A 20502-nucleotide genomic window follows, 5' to 3' on the forward strand; every position below is an offset into this window, starting at 1 on the left:
GAAAAAATCCTGCTTTTTGTTGCAAGGATACAAACAACAGGAGACACAGGATGCTTTCTGTTTTACATAAAAATTCCTGTAGTAATGTGTCCATTAGGCTTTAGCTGGGTACATGATACCCAGATGGCAACATACAGGGAGGGGAGGGGGGAGGCAGCCAGGCCCTTTGTGTACCCTTGTGTCACCCAAAGTGAACCCCACACCCAGTGCCCAGCGCAACCAGCATGCAGAAAAAGCCGGGGGCAGAACTGATTGGGACCTGGCTTGGGTAGGGGGGTCGGCCCCTCTGGGAGGCCTGTGGTACAGACCCCCATACCAATCCAGACTTGTGACAGGGAGGCAGGCATGCTAACTCTTGCAGACCTCTTGAAAAGATTTCCCTTCCCACCCAGCAGTGCCCCATGCAACAAGCATCCAGAAAAAAGCGGGAGGCTTTGCAGGGGAGGCAGACAGCACTCCTTATTGAACTCAAAAACCCTCCAAAAATATACGTCTCTTAAGCAAAACCACTAACAGTTCCACTCAAAAAAGCAACCCGGCACGACCCAAGAAAATATACCAGCCAAAGTATCAAATCTTATCCTAAAATGCCACTTGGCAGTAAAGTAATACTGAAAAGGCAGGAAAAATTGTTCCGATGTGCCCCATAGTGCATTTTACTAGTTATAGCATAGTAAGCCATTGCATGGTAAATCACATCCACATTACTTAATATGTTGTCGTAAACTAAGTAAGGAAAATTAAACCAGGAGCATTTTTATCAGGTAAATGCTGATTACATGGACAAGCGCCCTCAGGGAGCAGAATCCAAATATCTGTTTCCTGCTTAAGCTACATACTGGTCACAGAAGCAAGTGCACCAGAACTGAACCAAAATATTTCTCTTGTTATTATTTTTAAAAATTATAAGCAATTTTATCTTCAAAAATAAATCAAAGGATAAATCTAAGGAAATCAAAACATATAAATGATATTTTATTCCATTTATGTATGAGTTCAAGTTTTCCTTTTGATTAGCTTCTGTAAACCAAAATGTTTTTTAACATTTTATGTTTAACCTCCATTTTCTTCCTTTTTTACATCAAATGGGAACAGGAAAAAGAATAAGCAAAATGTGAGAAGTAAAACACCAGCAACAACATTTAATCTCTTGTCTAGAGGTGAAAGAGGAAAAAAAGGAGGAATTTGAATTTGTAATAAAATGTTTTATACAACTAGGCTGAAACAATAATAATTAAAAATCCTTTTTGGCATTTCCCATTTCAAAAATTAAAAAAAACCCCATTAACAGTGAAATTTTCTCACAAAAAATGAGTTCTTAATGAAGCTGGGTTTTTTTTCCAATAGGGAAAATGTTTTGGTTGAATATATTCAATAATATTCTGTGCTGGGAGCAGTCCCTAAAAAGTAAAGTCACAAACCACTTTATTTCTATTTCTTTGCATGGCACATGTTAGGCATTAATGGAAGAATATATGTGGTACTGAGTCCTCCTGTGGCTTTTGGCAAGAAATTTCTTCCTAGTTATTGAAATAGGAACCGATAATTCCAATTCTCACTGCAAAGTTGTGAGATTTAATCAGTTAAGGTTTGTAAAGTGCTGTATAAGTGGTATCTTTTATTTACAGCGGTGCAACCAATATTGTTCTTCCAGCTTGAGTTCAATCGATTGCAATCTGATATTTCGTTTAATAAGAAATATCATTTAATGTAGTGCATAAGCTAATTACTGGTATAGAAATATTATAAAACTGTTATCGAACTGTGTAATCTATGTGCACATCTTTAATGTTTTTTTCATAATTAATTTTTAAAAATGGCTGATGCTATATTGACAGTAATATTTGCTCGATATGATATGTCTGTGTATCTTAGAGTGTTATAGTATTCATGGGTTCTTCTATTTTGTACTGTTTCCATAAAGAAAGGACTTCTGAGACAGTTATTAGAAAATTAGAATCAAAGAAAATTACAGTTGGAAGGGATCTCGGGAGGTCATCTAGTCCAACCCCTTGCTCAAAGCAGGATCAGCCTCCAAGGATGGAGATTCCCAAAACCTCTCTGGGTAACCTGTTCCATTGCTTTACTACCCTCCTAGTGAGAGAGGTTTTTTTCCTAATATCTAACCTAAACTTCCCGTGCTGCCCTTGAGACCATTGCTCTTGTTCTGTCATCTGCCAGCATTGAGAACAGTCTGGCTCCATCCTTTTTGTAACCACCCTTCAGGTAGTTACACCCTCAGAAGTCCCAAATCCCTAACCATCTTCATTGCCCTCCGCTGGGCTCTTTCCAATTTATCCACATCCTTTCTGTAGTGGGGGTCCTAAACCTGCACACAGTACTCTGCATGTGGTCTCACCAGTGCTGAATAAAGGGGAATAATCACTTCCCTTGATCTGCTGGCAATGCTGCCTAATGCAGCCCAATATGCTATTAGCCCCTCTTGGCAACAAGGGCATGCTGTTGGCTCATATTCAGCATATTGTCCACTGTAACTCTGAGGTCCTTTTCTACAGAATGACTACATAGCCAGTCAGCCCCCAGCCTGTACCAGTACATGGGATTGTTCCATCCTAAGTACAGGATTTTCCACTTCTACTTATTGAACCTCATGAGATTTCTTTTGGTCCAGTCTTCCAAATTGTCAAGGTCTCTCTGAATCCTAGCCCTACCCTCCAGTGTATCAACTAGTACTCCCAGCTTGGTGTCACCTGGACACTTGTTGAGGGTGCATTCCATCCCATTGTCCAGGTCATTGTTGAAGAGTTTGACCAAAACTGGCCCCAGGACCAAGCCCCAGGGCACTCCACTTGATACCAGCCACCAACTAGACATCCAGCCATTGACTACTATACTCTGAGCCTGATGATCCAGCCAGTTTTCTATCCATGTAACAGTTCATTCATCCAACCCATACTTCCTTTGCTTGCTTGCAAGAATGTTGTGAGAGACCATATCAAAAGCCTTGGTAAAGCACACAAGCACACAAAAGCACACAGTTCACCAGCAGACTCTCTATATGCCTGAAGAATGGTGTTTATGCCCAAAAGCTTGCAAAAACCAATGTTTCCAACTATTTAGTTGGTTTCATAAACAATATCACATCTACCCAAAGAACCTTGTCTTGCTAAAGTTGAGGTATATTAGATCCACTGCTCTTCCTGCATCTACAGAGCCAGTCATCTCATCTTAGAAGGCATTCAAGTTGGTCAAGCATAACTTGCCCTTGGTGAATCCATGCTGACTGTTCCTAATCACCTTCTTCTCCTCCAGTTGCTTAGAAATAGATTCCTTGAGGACCTGCTCAATGATTTTTCTAGGGACTTAGGTGAGGCTGACTATTCTGCAGTTCCTGGATCATCCTTCCCTTTCTTAAAGTTGGGCACTATATTTTGTCTTTTTCAATCATCTGGGAACACCCTTGATCTCCACGAGTTTTTAAAGATGATGGCCAGCAATTTTGCAATCTCATCAGCCAACTAATTCAGCACACTCAGTTACAACATGTCTGGCCCCATTGACTTGTACACATTCAGCTTTTTTAAATAATCCCTAACTTGTTCTTTCGCCATTGTTGACTGCTCACCTCCTCCCCAAACTGTGCTGTCAGGTGTCTGGGAGCTGACCTTGCCTGTGAAGCCTGAGGTAAAAAAGACATTGAGTGCTTCATCCTTTTCTGTAACATCTGTCACTAGATTGTTCCTCCCTTCCCCCAATTTAATAAAGGACCTACACTTTCTCTGATCTTCCTCTTGTTGCTGACATATTTGTAGAAACCCTTCTTATTACCCTTCACATGCCTTGCTAGCTCCAACTCCAACTGCGTTTGGCTTTCCTAATTTCATCCGTACATGCCCAAGCAATACTTTTATACAGTACTCCTCCCTAGTTGTTTGTCTAACTTTCCAGTTGTAAGCTTCCTTTCTCTGTTTTAGCTCACTGAAGAGTCCCCTGCTAAGCCAAGCTGGTCTTCTGTCATACTTGCTAGCCTTCCTGTGCATCAGGATGGTATGTTCTTGTGCCGCCAGTCAGGTTTCTTTAAAATACACCTAGCTCCCTTTCTGTATGCTGTCCAGGTTTACAAGACGGTAGAGAAATTGCAGACTGGGTTCCAAGACGCATATTAGGATTCAAAGAAGGCCTGCACATTTGTATAGTTAGTGATGATACCCAAAATTACAAATAAAGGTGCAGAAAATGTGTCTGGAATGGATGGGCTCTCCAGGAATTCTAGTTTTCTCTATTTAAAAATTTCAAATTCTCTGGTAGAAATAGCAAATTCTCAGATTTAAACCCCCCAAATCTGCATTTTTCCATGATTAAAATGAAACATCACTATGTATATAGGTATCAGTTGAACATGTTTTATTAATATATTTACAATTTTAAAGCAATTGGAAAGCCTATAAAAAAAAATTTCTAAATACTTGTAAATTTAGGTGTTTGATTTTGGGTTTGTTATCATAGAAAATCAGAGCTCCCCCTGCCCCCTTCACTCACCAGAATGCAGGTCCATCTGCGGCTGTGTCCTGTCTTCCCCACCCCACTGCTTTGTGGTGCTGAGCAGCCCTGATATGCCAGTTCCCTGCCTATGCCATTACCCCTCACCCCCAATTCACAGTCCTCCAGACATGCTGGTGCCCCTTACTCCCCACCCACAGCCCTCTAGGCCCTGCCAATGCCTCTCACTCCTCACCCATAGCCCCCCACCACTGTCAATGCTTGGGGACATGCACCCCCTGAGAGCACTGGTGCACTTTGTGACTGGCTATTTTCGCCGCTTAGGCAATAGGCGGGGGGGGCAGGCGCGAGTGCCAGTGCCCCCACTGCAAGTGCTAGCCTATCACTGTGATTGCTGCAGCTGTTTCTGGGAGTGGCTGCGGCCACTTCTGGGAGCAGCTACAGTGATTGGCTGACGTTTGCTCCCAGAAGCTGCCACAGCCACTCCCGGAAGCAGCTGCAGTGATCACAGAGATTGACTGCAGTGATTGGCTGTCATGGGATCGCCTGGGGGGGGATCCCTCCTCCCGGTCCACAGGACTAGCTGCCACGGGGGGATACGCCCCGGTTGGCGGGGCTGGTCTCAGGGAGGGCACGTGCCCCTCCCTGCCTGACTAAGGCAGCACCAGTTGCCCATGCCCCCCACCCCTGCTGGTGCCCTTCATTCCCTACCTACAGCCCCGCACACCCCAACCCTGCCAGAGGGGGCCCCCAGCCCAAGGCTATTGGGCCAGGGACCTGGGTCTGCAGACCCCTGCCCCCCCCCCCTCCACCAGCAGTGCCTGAGCCCTGGCTGCCACATGTAGAAGGCAGCAGTTGCTGCAGTGGAGCGGAGACCAGCTCCTCCTTCCCCATGGGTGGCACTGCCGCAGCAGAGCCCATTCAGGGGGTGCAGATGCAGGCTATCAGCTACAGACTCAGACTCTCTGCCCTGCTGCATTCTCCCAGGGGCCTCTGCAACCCAGCAGGCAAAACCTGATGTAGCAGGGAAGACTGGGGAGGGGCAGACAGGCTTGATGCCACTGCCACAAACCCCATGCCGCCATAACAATGCGCCTCCTGCCTGCCAGGCAGCAGTGGGAGTGGTATGGAGTTTTGCCCCTCACTGCTGTTGAGCGGGCAGGAGGTGCTTTGTCATGGCAGCATGGGGCTTATGGCAGAGACATCGAGCTTCCCCGCCCCACTCTGGCATGCTCTGATGGGTCCTGCCTGCTGGGTTCTGGCGGTCCCAGGGGAAGGGCAGCAACCTCTGAATCTGCAGTGGGCAGCCTGCGCCTGCCCCCATCCCATACATAAATCTGGGGAGCATGTACCCTCATGCTCCCCTGGGAATGCGCACAGCAGCAGGGAGCCAGCCCCATCCCCTACCCTCCAAATGAGCAGCCTGCAGCTCCATTCTGCTCCCCATGATTCCTGGAAACCTGGATTCCTGGTGATCACTTATGGTAAAGAAATGAAGGCAGCATTTAAAAGATGGGGTTCTTTAAGGAAGAACTTTCCTTAATGGCAGATAATTGTAGAACTGCCCACCTATTCGGGAACTTGCAACTTCCTATGTAGCTGATGTGTTAGAGATGGGATAGTCAGCAGACCTCACATAGCCTAGGAGATGATAGTTCTGGGAGATTACCACTGGGATCAAAGGGATAGTCTCACACTCAGTATTATAGCAGGTAGTTTAATGAGATAATAATTCAGAAGTCTGGGAATAAAATGTATTACAAATCTAGTTCAAATCTGGCCTGGCTTATTAGTGATCAGACTTGTTACCATCTAATGATATCTTGTGCCTAAATAAAGTGAATTGTTACCTCTTTCGTAAGAAAATGCCCATAATAATAATAATTAAAGAATATCAGCCACCAAAACTGGTGTTTCAGCAGATGGCTAATTATTTTTCTCCTAGATGAGGGCCCTACAGGTTACAGGTTGAACTGTCTTGCTAAAGTACTGTACTGTATCTATAGTCCTGCTGTCTAAAAGAAAGTCTTCTTCCATTTAAAAGCTCTCCCTGCTGTAAGTCAGAGAGTAAGCCCCACCAGCTCCTCCCTGCTGTGAGGTACTTAGGTATATTATATGAAAATGCACTCTATTTGGTCTTTGTGGATAGTGAATGCCATTGAAATTCAGTAGATTTAAGATCCCTACCTCCCTTTGGTTTCCTTGAAAATCCTGAACATTTTATCTAGAGTAGACAAACCCAAAAAGTTTGCAGCATTTCAGATAACAAATAATAATTTATACTAGAAAAAATCTGAATGCAGCAGGGAGTGCCTTTCTAATGCTAAATTGTTTCAGATTCTCAAATCATATGGGAAGGCAGGAATTCACCCAGGAATTGCTCTAATTCCCAGAGCCTTTACTAACTTACACACATCCCTGGTGCCATTGCATGGAGCTGTCAGTGGGCACACAGCATAATTTAAACTCTCTCTCTCTCTCTCTCTCTTTTTCTCTCTCTTTAACTTTTGCTTTCTCTACGGGCCTTCTAGATGCAGCTCCTTCTTCCCTTTAAATTTCCCTGCACTATCCTTGCATTCAGTGCAGGCTCACAGAGACCAGGCATTTCTGCTGCTCCCTGGTCTTTTCCCACAGCCCTGAACTCAGACTACTTAGGCCTGTCATATTCCTGGATATGCTCCCTGCCAACCTGCACTTCCCCTTCATATCCCTGTCTTCCAATCAGAAGACAGGTGGAAAAAATTAAGTGAGGCAGGGGCTTCCTGCTAGCTTCCTATCAAGTCAGGAGAGCAGAAAAGCTATCTTTTCCTAGCCTTTCAGAGTTATAGGGAACAAGCCCTGCTGCTAATGCATAGAACAGGGGCTCCTGAATTATCCTTTATATCTTGTTTATTATTCCCCTATTGCTTTACTTTTGTTCTTATCACTTTGGCTGCATACGGATGTTCATTTCTACAGGAAAAAAGTTCTTCTAGTAGAAAAATTGCCGAGGAGCTAGACTATTCAGGCATTCCTCTCCTTTGGCCACCTCTGCACTTAGGGGAGCCCATTAATTACCAGCCCTCTTCCTGCCATAAGCAGCCATGGAGGGTTCCCACCCTGGGAGAATGTCCCCACATCCCTTCAATCAGCTGACTTGTAGGAGGGGAAAATTCTTTTATGATGGGAACTTTCCTGGTTCTCCCCTGCAGAATGACACCTACTCTTTGCATTCCTCCAGCCTGACCTGGAAGAGTACAGGAAGAGGAGAACAGCCCCAGCAGCTGTGGCAACCCTCTGGGTGTTCTGTGGCAGGGGCACAGCAGCCTGCCTCCCCCATGCTGCTCTGGGCTGACCTACAACAGTGTAGGGTGAGGGAGGAGCCTCATTGTATTGTATTGTGGTACAATAGTCTGTGTCCCTCCATACTGCTCACTGGTCCAGCATGTGGGTCACAGGGAAGCCCGAGGGCCTGGGAACTGGGAGCCAGGTTGGGGAAAGCCTTTGCATGCCTGGCTCACAGCTCCTCTGGCCATGAATGCCTCTTGTTTCCTGAGCTGTGGGGGCACAGCGACCGCCCGCAGGCAGGCAGTTGATGCTGAGGGTGGGCCAAGTGGGGACTGCCCACAGGTGGCCGCAGGGGTGTCAGCAGCGGGGGGAGAGCAAACAGCAGTCAGCGGTGTGGAGGTGGTGAGTGGTGACCGCCTGCAGATGCCACTGGCAGTGTTGGCCAATCTCAGGGGATGCACATGCACCTATGTGCACCCCCTACACATTGCCAATGCCTCTGGCTTCCTGATTCCTGACCCCTGATACTCAGTTGAGTGGCAGGGGCAGTGCTTTAAAACCTGGAGGGGCTGGGAACCAGGTGTATAGTGAATTAAAAGCTGGTAGCCAGGGGTGGGGCTTGGGGAAAGCCACCTTGACCCTTGGCTTCCAGCTCCCCCTTGCCTCCTACTGCCCTGCTGAGTGGCAGGGTGGCAATTTAAAGGTGGTAGCTAGAAACAGGGCCCCGGAGTCCAGCTCCCATCCACCAGCTTTTAAATCACTGGCCTAATGCTGACAAGGAGAGCCAGCAGAAGCTGAGAACCTGGTCAGAATTTCCTGGAACCTCGTTCTGGCTGCCAGCTTTTTAATTGCCACCTGCCACTCAGCTGGTTGGTGGGCACAGCCATGGGAAATCAGGGGGAGCCTGCAAAGCCTCCTGCCTCTTCCTCAACTCAGGGACTGCCTGGTTTGGGGAAGATGCAGACAGGGATGGCTGCTGCTCCCCTTACTGCCTAGTGTATGGGAGGCAAGGAGCAGCTGCCTTTCATTCCTTCTCAAGACCACGGTGACCCTTGTCTCAGGGGCTAAGTGCAGACAGTCACAGAGCCTGAAGCTGAATTGATTCAGTCTTGTCAGGTAAATCTAAGCTGCATAGATTGAACCAGTAAGAAAAGCGGACAGGCATTCATTCACTTTTAATTCCAGAAATGTAGCCACATGACTCTGGTGGCTCAGGCCAGAAGCCAGGGCACTAGAGCATGCCTCCCTGCTTGGCTGGTGCAGACAGCTTGGGCCAAAGCTAGCTGCCCCCATCCTGAGAGGGGGGATTTATGGGGGAGGTGCAAAGCATCTTGGGATGCTTGGGGACTGTGAGGTAACTTGAACCTGGAGGGGATCAGGGTAAGAAGTTCAATAAACCAATTTAACCTAAATGAGTTAAGTCTGATACTATATCCATTTTGGCCATTCTCAAAGTGGTTCAAACTGGTCGGAACTGGTTTAAACTAGCTACAAGAATCAAGGACAACAAGAAGTCATAGATTTCATAGACATTAGGGCTGGAAGGGACCTCGGGAGATCATCGAGTCCAGCCCCCTGACCGAAGTCCTTATTTAGTTACATAGGGAGTAAAAGGAAAACTAACGGGAGTGTGGGGCCGCTGCTCAATGCCTCAGAATACCTGGTCACTACCACTCAGGAAAAAACGGAGCTCCTAAATGACTACTTTGCCTCGGTCTTTCACAAGACCAGGGGGAACAACATGCCAGGTAGGGCACAGAACGAGCATAGCAGGATTAACACCATTCCCACCATTCCCATAGAACTGGTGTATGATCAATTAAAGAAATTAGACATGTATAAATCAGCAGGACCAGATGAACTCCACCCAAGAGTGCTGCAAGAGTTGGCTGAAGTAATCAAAGAACTGCTGGCAAAGGTCTTTCAAAAATCATAGTCCTCTAGAGAAATCCCAGAGAACTGGAAGAGGGCCAATGTTGTGTCCATCTTCAAGAAGGGGAAGCATGAAGGCCCAGGAAGCTACAGGCCAATTAGCTTAGCTTCTTTTCCAGGGAAAATCCTAGAAACATTCATCAAAGAGGCTGTATGTGACAAACTTGCAGAAGACATGATACTGAATGACAGCCAGCATGGCTTCATTGTGGGCAGGTCTTGTCTGACCAACCTCATTTCTTTCTATGATCAGGTGACTCATCACCTGAATGAGAGAAAAGCAGTTGACATCATATACCTTGACTTCCAGAAAGCCTTTGACCTGGTATCCCATGAGGTACCGATCAGAAAACTGGAAGGTATTGGGTTCAACTGCAGGACTGTTGGGTGGGTGCAGAACTGGTTGTGGGGTAGAGCACAGAGTCCAAATTAATGGATTGGTGTTGTCCTGGTGAGATGTGGGCAGTGGTGTACCCCAGGGGACAGTACTTGGCCCAATGCTATTCAATATCTTCATCAGTGACTTGGATGAGAGCGTGAAAAGCCCATTGGCCAAGTTCACAGATGACACCAAGATATGGGGTTGTGCAGACACACCCGCAGATAGGCTGCAGATACAAGCAGACCTAGACAGGCTAGCATGTTGGGCAGAACAGAACCAGAAGAGGTTCAACATAGGGAAATGCGAAGTGCTTCATCTGGGAAGGAAGAACTCTCAGCACACCTACAGGCTGGGCATTGCTAACCTGACCAGCACTACAAATGAAAGGGATCTCAGGGTAACAATAGACCCCAGCATGAATATGAGCCAGCAATGTGACACAGTAGCCGCTAGGGTCAATAAAACTCTGGCATGCATCAATTGATGCGTCTCCAGTAACTCGAAAGAAGTGATTCTTCCACTTTACTCAACATTGGTGCGGCTGCAGCTGGGTGCCGCACTTCAACAAGGACATGCTAAAGCCCAAGAGGGTTCCAGAGAAGGGCCACCCACATGATCAGGGACTTGCATGGCAAGCTATATGAGGAGAGGCTGAGGGATCTCGGAGTCTTCAGCCTAAAGAAAAGAAGGCTGAGAGGGGACCTGATTGTGGCATACTACTATATCAGAGGCATACATCAGGGTCTTGGTGAACAACTGTTCACCAGGGCACCCTGGGGGAAAACTAAAAACAATGGCCACAAACTCCTGGAAGATAGTTTCAGGCAAACATTAGGAAAAACTTCTTTACAACTAGGGTGTCCAGACTATGAAACAAGCTCTCCTCAGAGGTGGTGCGATCATCTACCCTAGAGGTCTTCAAGAGAAGACTGGATGGTCACCTGGCTGGGGTTGTCTGACCCCAGATGTCTTTCCTGCTCATGATCCTTTGGGGTCTGTTCCAGCCCTATGATTCTATGATTCTGTGAAACTGGTTGCTTCCAGTTGGAACCAGTGCAAACTGGTCGCAACCAGTTCAAACTGGTTCAAACTGATCAGAGCCAGTTCAGACCAGTCAGAACTGGTCTGGTGCAAAGCAGATAGAACCAGTTCAAACTGGTCAGAACTAGTTCAAACTGGTTGGAACCAATCAAAACCTGTTGGAACTGGTCAGAACCGGTTCAAACTGGTTGGAACTGGTTCAAACCAGTCGGTTCCAGTTGGGACTGGTACAAACTGATTGAACTGATTCAAGCCATTTGGAACTGGTTCAAACTGGTCGGAACCAGTGCAAACCAGTCAGAACCACTTGGAACTGGTGCAAACCAGTTGGACCCAATTCAAACCAGTCGTAACCAGTTGGAACCAGTACAGACTAGTTGGAACCAGTTCAGACCAGTTGAAACCAGTCAGAACTGGTTCAAACCAGTTGGAACCAGTTGGAACCAGTCTATACCCATTGGAATCAGTTCAAACCAGTTGGAATAGTTTCAAACCAGTCCAAACTGATCAGAACCAGTCTGAACCAGTCGGTACCAGTCAGAACCGGTTCAAACCGGTCAGAACCAGTCAGAACCAGTTGAAACCAGTTGAAACTGATGCAAACCATTCAGAACCAGTTGGAAATGGTTCAAATTGGTTGGAACTGGTTGGAAGCAGTTGGAACTGGTCAGAACCATTTTTAACCTGTCAGAAGTGGTTGGAACCAGTCAGTAACCTTTTTAAGCCAGTCAGAACCAGTATAAACCAGTCAGAACCGGTTCAAAGTAGTCATAAACAGTTCAAACCAGTTGGAACCAGTCAGAACCAGTTCAAACTGTTCAGAACCGGTCGGAAAAGGTTCAAACTAGTCACTTCCAGTTAGGCCCAGTGCAAACCAGTTGGAACCGGTTCAAACTGGTCAGAACCAGACAGGACTGGTGCAAACCAGATGGAACTGGTTCAAACTGGCTGGAACTGGTTGGAACTGATCTAAACTGATCGGAATTGGTTCTAACTAGTCGGAAACGGTTCTTACCGGTCAGAACCAGTCACAACTGGTGTAAACCAGTTGGAACCGGTCGGAACCAGGTCAACCAGTCAGAACCGGTTAGAACTGTTCAGAACCGATTCAAACCATTTGGAACTGGTTCAAACTGGTTGGAACTGTTCGGAACTGGTTTAAACGGTCGAAACTGTTTCAAACTTAAAATGGTCGGAACCAGTTGGAACTTGTTCAATCTCGAACTGGTCGTAACTATTTTGAACCAGTTCAAACTACTCTGAAGCAATTCAAACCACAGTTCAAACCATTCGGAATGAGTTCCGACCATTCAGAACCAGTTGGAACCAGATCAAACCACATGGAAGTAATTCAAACTGGTTTGAACTGGTTCCAACTGGGTCAGGTACCATCAACACACAATATTCTGGCAGCTGTTGCTGCAGTCTGTGCTATTCTCCTCTATCAGTTGGGGCATCCTTTTTGGCAGATGTGCCACGTTAGCCCCAGACCCTCCCCGAGTCCCATCCAGTCGCTCTCCGCTACTTTAGCAAGTGCTCTGCTTTCTGCTTCCTGCCAGAGCTGCCACTGTGCTGCCTCCCTCCTCCCCAGTCTGCTGCGTGCCATGCACAGAGCCTGCCCTTCCCACTTGTGGTAGCCATGCCGCAGGTTAGCCCCCCCTGTCCTGTATAATACATTGAGACAAGGGCTGATACCTGTCCACCTGCAAAGTTATTTTTAATTCTTCAACTAGACTCTAGTAAGGGCTTGTCTGCCCGAGGATGTGACACCATTATAAGCTGTGGGTTGGGCGTGGATCTATACGGTGTGGAGCTTATGAGTATTACCTCCTCTGTAGCTGGAATTTTTTAAAATGTCTAATGTGATATCATAGATAGATCAAAGGTGAAAAACTGATGCCTATCCCCACTGAGCTGTCCAAGACTACACACAGACAGTTTTAAAAAAAGGAAATACATTGGTATGGGGAGAAAAAGTCCAGTCTTAAATTTTGCAACGGGGTATGTAGAAACAGAAGCATTTTACATTTCCCCCACTGTATAGGACCCCAAAGAATTCAACGGCAAATCAATGGTGAATAACTTTCTAGGTAAGGCTTGGAGTTCATTGTAGTAGCAGGGGGATGACAATAAAAGAGGAGAAAAGAGAGATGATTTTTTTACAAGCACTTTGTTGGGGCTCTTCCTACTTCTTTCTCAGAACAAATTCATGTGGGATTTCAAGCTTTAATTTTAGCTCTCCAAGTATCAAAATACAGACATTTGTTTTCTCCCTTTCCTGCTTTTTATTCCATAGTAGCATCCCATCATGCTGATGATGGCTATGTTCTTCTTGCTCTTGTTTGCTTCACATTTAATTTCCCGAGGCTTTGCTGTAATGCCTTGGCTTCTCAACATAGGAGGCTTCCAGTTCCCTAGGGAGAAAGAAAAAAATCATGTCCTGATATCAGCTTCTAATTGACAATGGTCTATGTTATGAACCAATCTATTCAATCACTGCACGGAACAAGGGCAGATTTTCATCAAAAGATGCTCCCAGAGGGGTTACTCGCTTTGAAGAAAATGCATTAATTAAAGCACTCTGAAAAATAGTGGGTGAAGAAATGCATAATATTTCAGCTAGATTTTATGCTACATTGAGCACTTTTTTGACCTTCGTCTTCAAATGGTAAACAGAAATGCAGTTTTGAAAGCTTTAATAGAGACTGGTAGTACAACTCAACTGTTTCCTCTGCAGTCCCCTGCCCTAGAAAGAACAACAAAAATAGGATGCAGTTTCCATATTCACAGCTGAAGCTGTTTAGAGCCCAGGCAGACTAACATTAACAAATGAGAATAATTAGGTTTGATTTGCATATTAAAATACTCTTAATTAAACACAGACCCTGTAAACATTTAAAGGCTGTAATCGATCTTTTGCAGGCTTGCTTGGTTATTTATATGATCTAATAAAGACTAGAGGCTTTGTTAATGAGACCTCTATTTCCTAACATGTATGTGTCAAGGAGATTATTTTACTAACAATTATGGAGCAGGCTGCCTTTAATAACTTGTAAAAACCTAAGGCTGAAATTCTTTTGTATGGGGACTATATAAAATAATAGACCTACTATAATATAAGCCTACCATGTTTATATTTTTTCTTTTTCATTATATGTTATAGGGATCAATCCAGAAGTCTACTTAGGCAAAACTCAGAGAAGGAACGTAGGCATCAGGTCTATGCTGTCTTGCTGCAATATATTTAAAAAATGTGCACAAATGTTTACTGAGTGTAAGATGGACAGAATAAATTTGGTCAATGATTCAGAGCTGCATCCCCAGGAACGTCAACTTTAAAATAAGGGTTTTTTTTCCATGTATAATATAAAATACATGCACACTTGTCCACATACCCACATTCAAATCATCCAGGACAACTCTCCCAGGTTTCTTTTCCTGAGAGAAAACTGACCTGTACGGAAGTTCAGAGTGGGTGGTTGCTGTGCATTCATAGATTCATAGACACTAGGGCTGGAAGGGGCCTTGGAAGATCATCAAGTCCAGCCCCCATTGATTTAGTACTTCTATAATCAAGTACTAAATAAATGTGCAGTAGCCAGAGTTAGTGCACAGTAGCACGGGCAAACACCTTTTAAGTGACGCTACTGTGCAGTAGCCTAATAATACAGCACAGTTGTGTATTAGCACTGTTGGCGCTGTGATACACTATTACACAGTATTATTTGTCAACTGCACAGTCAGCGTCTCATGTAGACACACCTACAGAGAAGCAAAGACCCTGCAGTGTGGACACTGGGCAGCCAGGGCTCCCTAGAGCATGCAGCCCAGAGAGCTTTGCAGGCTTCTTTCTTTTTTTTTTTAAATGAATGTAGGCAGGGATCCTCAGGGTCAGGAAAGGTATGGGCAGAGTCTGTGCTTTGCACAGAGGTCACCAGTCTTCCCCTCCCCATGCTGTATCCTCAGGCAGGGAGTGTATTTGTATGCTTCCTGGAACCAAAGTACTGCAATGTGGTTCAGGAAGGGGACAAGCCAGGAGCAGAACATGCCGCCTAAGTGCTTCAGCTTCAGTGCTGAGCTTTTCCAACCCAAAGCACTCAGAGGGTGTGCTCTGCCCCCCTGCACTTGGCTGGGATGGACACACCCTTCCTCCCCGCATGGGAGGGAGAAGCAGCAAAGCACACTGCCTGCTTCTTTCACACCACTTCACTCATGTTATTCCTGAGTTATTTTTCTCCCAGGGTGGCCATTTTTACTCTGGGAGAAAAATTACACACTTCTGTACATTAGTGACTTCTCCTAAGAGAGCAGGGACTCTCACTGGAGATACTGAATGTCTGCCCAAGCCCTCTCTGGTGCATTTGTGCAGCAATATTGCTACAGACAGTGGGAGTGCTTTCAAGAACATTACTCTTTTCTAGGGTTGTTTCTACCAGTGGAATATTTCTGGCCCCCAGGCCAGATCTGGACTGTAAGAAGCCTCCTGTGACAGTTCCAGTAGGGTGGAGGAAGTGCCAATGGGGCAAAATCAGTTTTGGACAACTATGTTTTTTCTTCTCAAAATCTTGTCAGTAGCAGGCAAGAAATCTTTCAGAGAAAAGAGCTGCACATCAGTTTTGGTACTTCCCCCCTAATTTTATTAATGGTCCTTGATCCTATTATCTGTAAAAGGTTTATCAAATAATTTGTTTTAACATTTTCTTTGCCATTGGGTGTTCCCATTTTATATTTCCTGGTGTCACTCCTCTCTGCATGCTCTTTTGAAGCTCACAGGGATAATTACATAGTCTGCACTCCTGTGAGTGCAGTCATCAAATGCAGTGCCAGTTCTTCTAGATAGAAAATAATACATTTATTCCCCTTTCTTGTATGTCTGAAGTACTATTTAAAGGTAAATGGCATGTATTTTAATAACCATAATACTTAAACTTTATTTTCCTTGGTGTTATTAAGGAGCTGTATGGCCTATGGGTATTGTGAGTTGGATTTTCAAAATCTCTGTGATGGCAGAGTTCTGCTTCCCCTGAAGTTGATTATGGAACTCTAATAGGAGTAGAGTTAGGCCAGCACTGAACAATTTTGAAAATCCCTGGACTGCAATTCAGTATAGTACTTTCAGTGTGCCTACTTGTGTCGAAAGTCAGAAGTATGTGTTTAGGTACCTTCTGTCTGTGCCTAAAATGTGTGGGTATAGAAACTGCAGTTTGTGATGCAGTCATTGAGAGTTTTGCAAGTGAACAGACTGAAGAATGAGGTGCTGTGATTTAAACTAATAAAATATTATGCTTAAGTTCAATAGGACCAGGATCAGTATTATCCTATAATATATTATATTACTGCTATCTAATTGAATGTGTATAAGCATCCTATATGCTTACAGGATGATGCTGATCTAAAATATATATCTATATGTGATATCTATAATATATATCATATAATATATATCTATATTATAGATCAATAACATCCTATAAGCATAGGATTATAATTATAATAGTCATAGGTTATAATAATCCTAGAATCATGGAAAATTAGGGTTGGCAGGGACTTCAGGAGGTCATCTAGTCCAACACCCTGCTCAAAGCAGGACCAGCCCCAACTAGATTATTCTAGCCAGGGCTCTGTCAAACTGGGCTTTAAAAACCTCCAAGGATCGATAGGTATGTATCCATAAAAATACAATATATTATATCATTTTATATATATATATCATGGATTCTGTTGGTGGTTATGGTGATAATGAGTCCACTCCTTGTTTATGATGATTAAGGTATCTTGGACTGAACAAACTTAGAAGCCAGATAACTCAGACTATAGTTATTACAGCAAATAATGGGAAGTACCATCCAGTTATTGTTATATTGTTAGATTAAATGTCATTTTTAAATGAAAAATAAGTAGCCTTTGAAACAAACGTTTCCTTGCCTCGTTTCCTTCTTCTCTACAATCTCCCATTTTCTATTATTAGTTGACAATGAAGTTTGCAAGCATTGTCAAAATTTGTCATTCAGAATTCTGAAAATGTAGGAATAATTTTGATGAAATATCCTTAGATTCTCCTTGTCCACTAACTTGGGATACATATAGAACATCAGTCTTGAAGAATTCTAATTGGTGTGGAGTAAGTGGCTTTACATTTTTTGACAAGTTGAACTGATCAATTTTTATTTTTCAGTTTTGAATTTTAAATTAATCTTTATTTGAATGTGTGCTTTTAATTTAGATATTTTGCGTGTACATATGAGGGGATGAGGAGACGTTTCAGCTAACTAAATGCATTCACCATTTTAACAAACTCTTATCTGTCACTCTTCTTGGATTACCATTCAGGTCAGCAGGGTCCTTACCCCCAGAATAGAAATGGTTTTGTAAATTGTGTGATAATAAGTTGAGGGAATCTGAACCCTGGCTAAAAAAATGATTTACTTTCTATTCTTAGTTTTTGATTTCCCTGCCAACAGTCTTAAGGTGCATGCCATTTGGGGTTATGGGTATGTAGCCAATGGGAAATGAGATCACAGGTTCTTTTCACCTAAGCCAACAAAAAGCCATTAGACAATGAAATAGCTATATATATGTCAGTCTGTCTTTATTTTATAGCACAGTCAACCCACCCTGTAGATTAATGAAGATAATATAAAATATATGACAAACACTCATTGGCGTATGTGTACTCATTTGATTTTGCAGGACAAATGCCAAGACATGAGAGTATAAAATGATAATTACAAATTATAACCAAGAACTTTAATAAAAATTGCAGAGATATTTATGCTTGGAAATTCTCAGTGTAAATGCAATATTTTTACTAATGATTTTCTTAATATAAATAGAAATTAACAAAACAAAAACAGCTGTCAGACATGAATAGCTTTGTCCCTATTGTCATACTTTGATTGAGAATGGCACTTTGAAAATAGGAGGGGCCCATTAACCATTCTTTATCCTCACGTAATCCTTAATTGTCTGTTTGTTTGTTAGTTTCTTTAAACAAACAGTCTTCGATATATTGCCCGGAATTGTTTTCCAACCTGTTTCAGTTCCTTTTGTTCTAGAGAGGCCAAATATATACTGTTCTCGTCTGAACCAAGATTAAGTTGTGGTTTTGGTTTGAGGACCAATGCTGTAGTTCTTGTTTAATGATGGTGAAATTGTGTAAGCTCTAGTCAAGAAATTTCACTCAATAAAATGGTAAGAGATTTTTCAGAAAAAATCAGAGATTCTGCACCATTTTGACAACTTGAATTGTTGGTTTTGAGAGTCAGAGGGAGAAAAGATTAAATATAAGGCACAGCTTTAAAAATAGTCATTGAACACAAAAAAGAAGTTATAATGACAGATGTATAACAACTGTGGACATCTTATCAGAGATTCTACTTTTGTTAATTTCCACTGATTTGTACTGCATTCAAACCAGTTCCCCAAAACAGGCCCCTTTCCATTATTGATCTTGCACAGAATCATCACTCCAAGGGCCAATCATTTGAATCCACAGTCCTCTACTCTTGAGATATGAAGGGAAATGAGTTAATACATTTTTCAGTGGACTTCTCATTATTTCTTATATATAATTCAAGCCCATTTATATATTCCTTTGTGTGCTGATCCACCTTCATGCCATCTCTGTCACAACCCAGTGGTTTTGGTGCCTCGGCACGGTGGAATTTTCCCGCCACATGAGAGCCTCTTGCAAAAGTAAAGGCTTTCTGTTGCTGCAGAAACCCCCTGGTGCAAGAGAGTTCCCGCCATTTGGATGTAAATTTGTGTCCCGCTATTGGCCAGTTCTAAATTATGCACACGTGGCGGCTAGTAATTGGCTTGCTGGCCATTTAAAAATTAGCGCGACTTCCGCCCAAGTCGGAGAACTTTGAGCACACTGCAGAGTGCTTCTGAAGAGATCTGACTCGTGGCTGAGCTAATCGATAGCCTGATCACCTATCGATTCGTCTCCCCGTTGCCGAGCGCAATCCCAGACGTATCCCTTTCCCTGCTGGCCCGATTTGTAGACAAACGTGCTGGCTTGAGCCCTGCCAGCTGGAACAACTAACGTGGTTGTTCAGACGACCGGACCTTTTTTCGTCGCAACAGCAAGCGACGTAAGTAAAGTTTTACAACCATAAAGCTTTCTCGGCCTCTCTATTCACCAGCCCGCCCCGACGAACAAGTAATTATTTAATCACCTCGAGTCGGCTTTGGCCGTCCGAGACAATCTCATTTACAAAGCCAGCATAAATCCTTTTGAATTTCCTTTCTGCTTTCACTGAATTAATCCCTTCTCCAATTATGCACCATCAGCAATTTCACCTGGTTTATAACTGATCTTTCTGCATGGATCCTTTTTAGGTTGAGACAACAAAACTCAGGGCACAGAGCATAAGTAGCCCTAATTGTTTCTACATAACTTTTGTGAGAATACATTTCTTTTCAATTTTAGAATAATGAGTTCATGTGATGTAAATTTTCAATGCAGTAGAAATAAACTGCCTTTCTCTAGAGGGATTAGTGTCATCCCACATGTGTCAGGTATCCAGGTTGTAGCCATATTGGTCTAGAGGAAAAAGCAATCACGACTTGTGGTAGAGGTGATATCTTTTATTAGACCAACTTGATTTTTGCAAAAAAAAAAAAAAATCTTTAATTGCAAGCTTTAATTGTAAGCTTCATCAGGCATTAGAGAAAAGATTGTACAGATTGTACCACAGAGCTCAGAGACACCTCACCAGATAAGAAATGCCTGCCCAGAAGAGCACTCTATGTATTTACTCCTCTGTGAAATGCGAAACAACATAACCAGAAGGAAATATGAATACATCCTGCTTACCAACAAATAACTTTGAAGTAACAGACTATTCTAACTTTTCTCTGAGCCTAATCTGCATATACAAGTAACTTTTCTGAACAGATTTTACCACACCTTCAACACTTCTATGAAATATGAACTTTCATTTCTACCCAGGAGATATTGTACAATCTTTTCTCTGATGCCTGATGAAGGGCGTTTGTGCCCAAAAGCTTGCAATTAAAGAATTTTTTTTTTGCAAAAATATAGTTGGTCTACTAAAAGATACCACTTCTACCATGAGCCCTGATTGCTTCATCCCACATGTAGCACCAGGAGAGTTAAAGAACTGCAGTGAACCAGATGGAACTAGCCATCTTTATTAACAAGTTGTCCTCTACAGTCTTTTCAGTCAGAACCCTTAAACTATAGGGGATGTTTTAAATAGAGTGAATGACATTACCTAAGATGGGCACTAAGGCCCCTATACACATTACAGGTATTGGGGAATTAACTGGTTAATTGTGCAATTAACTGAGACCAGCTACACATGCAAAGTAGCTGTCATACCTTAAAAAGCTCCAACCAGCTATAAAGCTGGACCTTGAAAATGTGTACAAACTTTATAGCTGATTGCTAT

The 20502-nt window shown here is 43.6% G+C and overlaps 1 protein-coding gene and 1 long non-coding RNA gene across 4 annotated transcripts in view; one reads left to right on the forward strand and one right to left on the reverse strand.

Moving 5' to 3' along the window:
• The window catches only part of SPAG16 (sperm associated antigen 16), a 988711-nt gene that overhangs the window by 712642 nt on the left and 255567 nt on the right, over nucleotides 1-20502 (forward strand). The gene's annotated exons all lie outside the window — the stretch shown is intronic.
• The window catches only part of LOC109284307 (uncharacterized), an 80658-nt gene continuing 73318 nt past the window's right edge, over nucleotides 13163-20502 (reverse strand). The window contains exon 4 of the long non-coding RNA XR_002091716.2: nucleotides 13163-13497. This is a non-coding gene — a long non-coding RNA (uncharacterized LOC109284307). The remainder of the gene's footprint in view (nucleotides 13498-20502) is intronic.

The sequence above is a fragment of the Alligator mississippiensis genome, chromosome 4 (assembly GCF_030867095.1).
Source record: "Alligator mississippiensis isolate rAllMis1 chromosome 4, rAllMis1, whole genome shotgun sequence".
NCBI classification, from domain to species: Eukaryota; Metazoa; Chordata; order Crocodylia; family Alligatoridae; genus Alligator; species Alligator mississippiensis.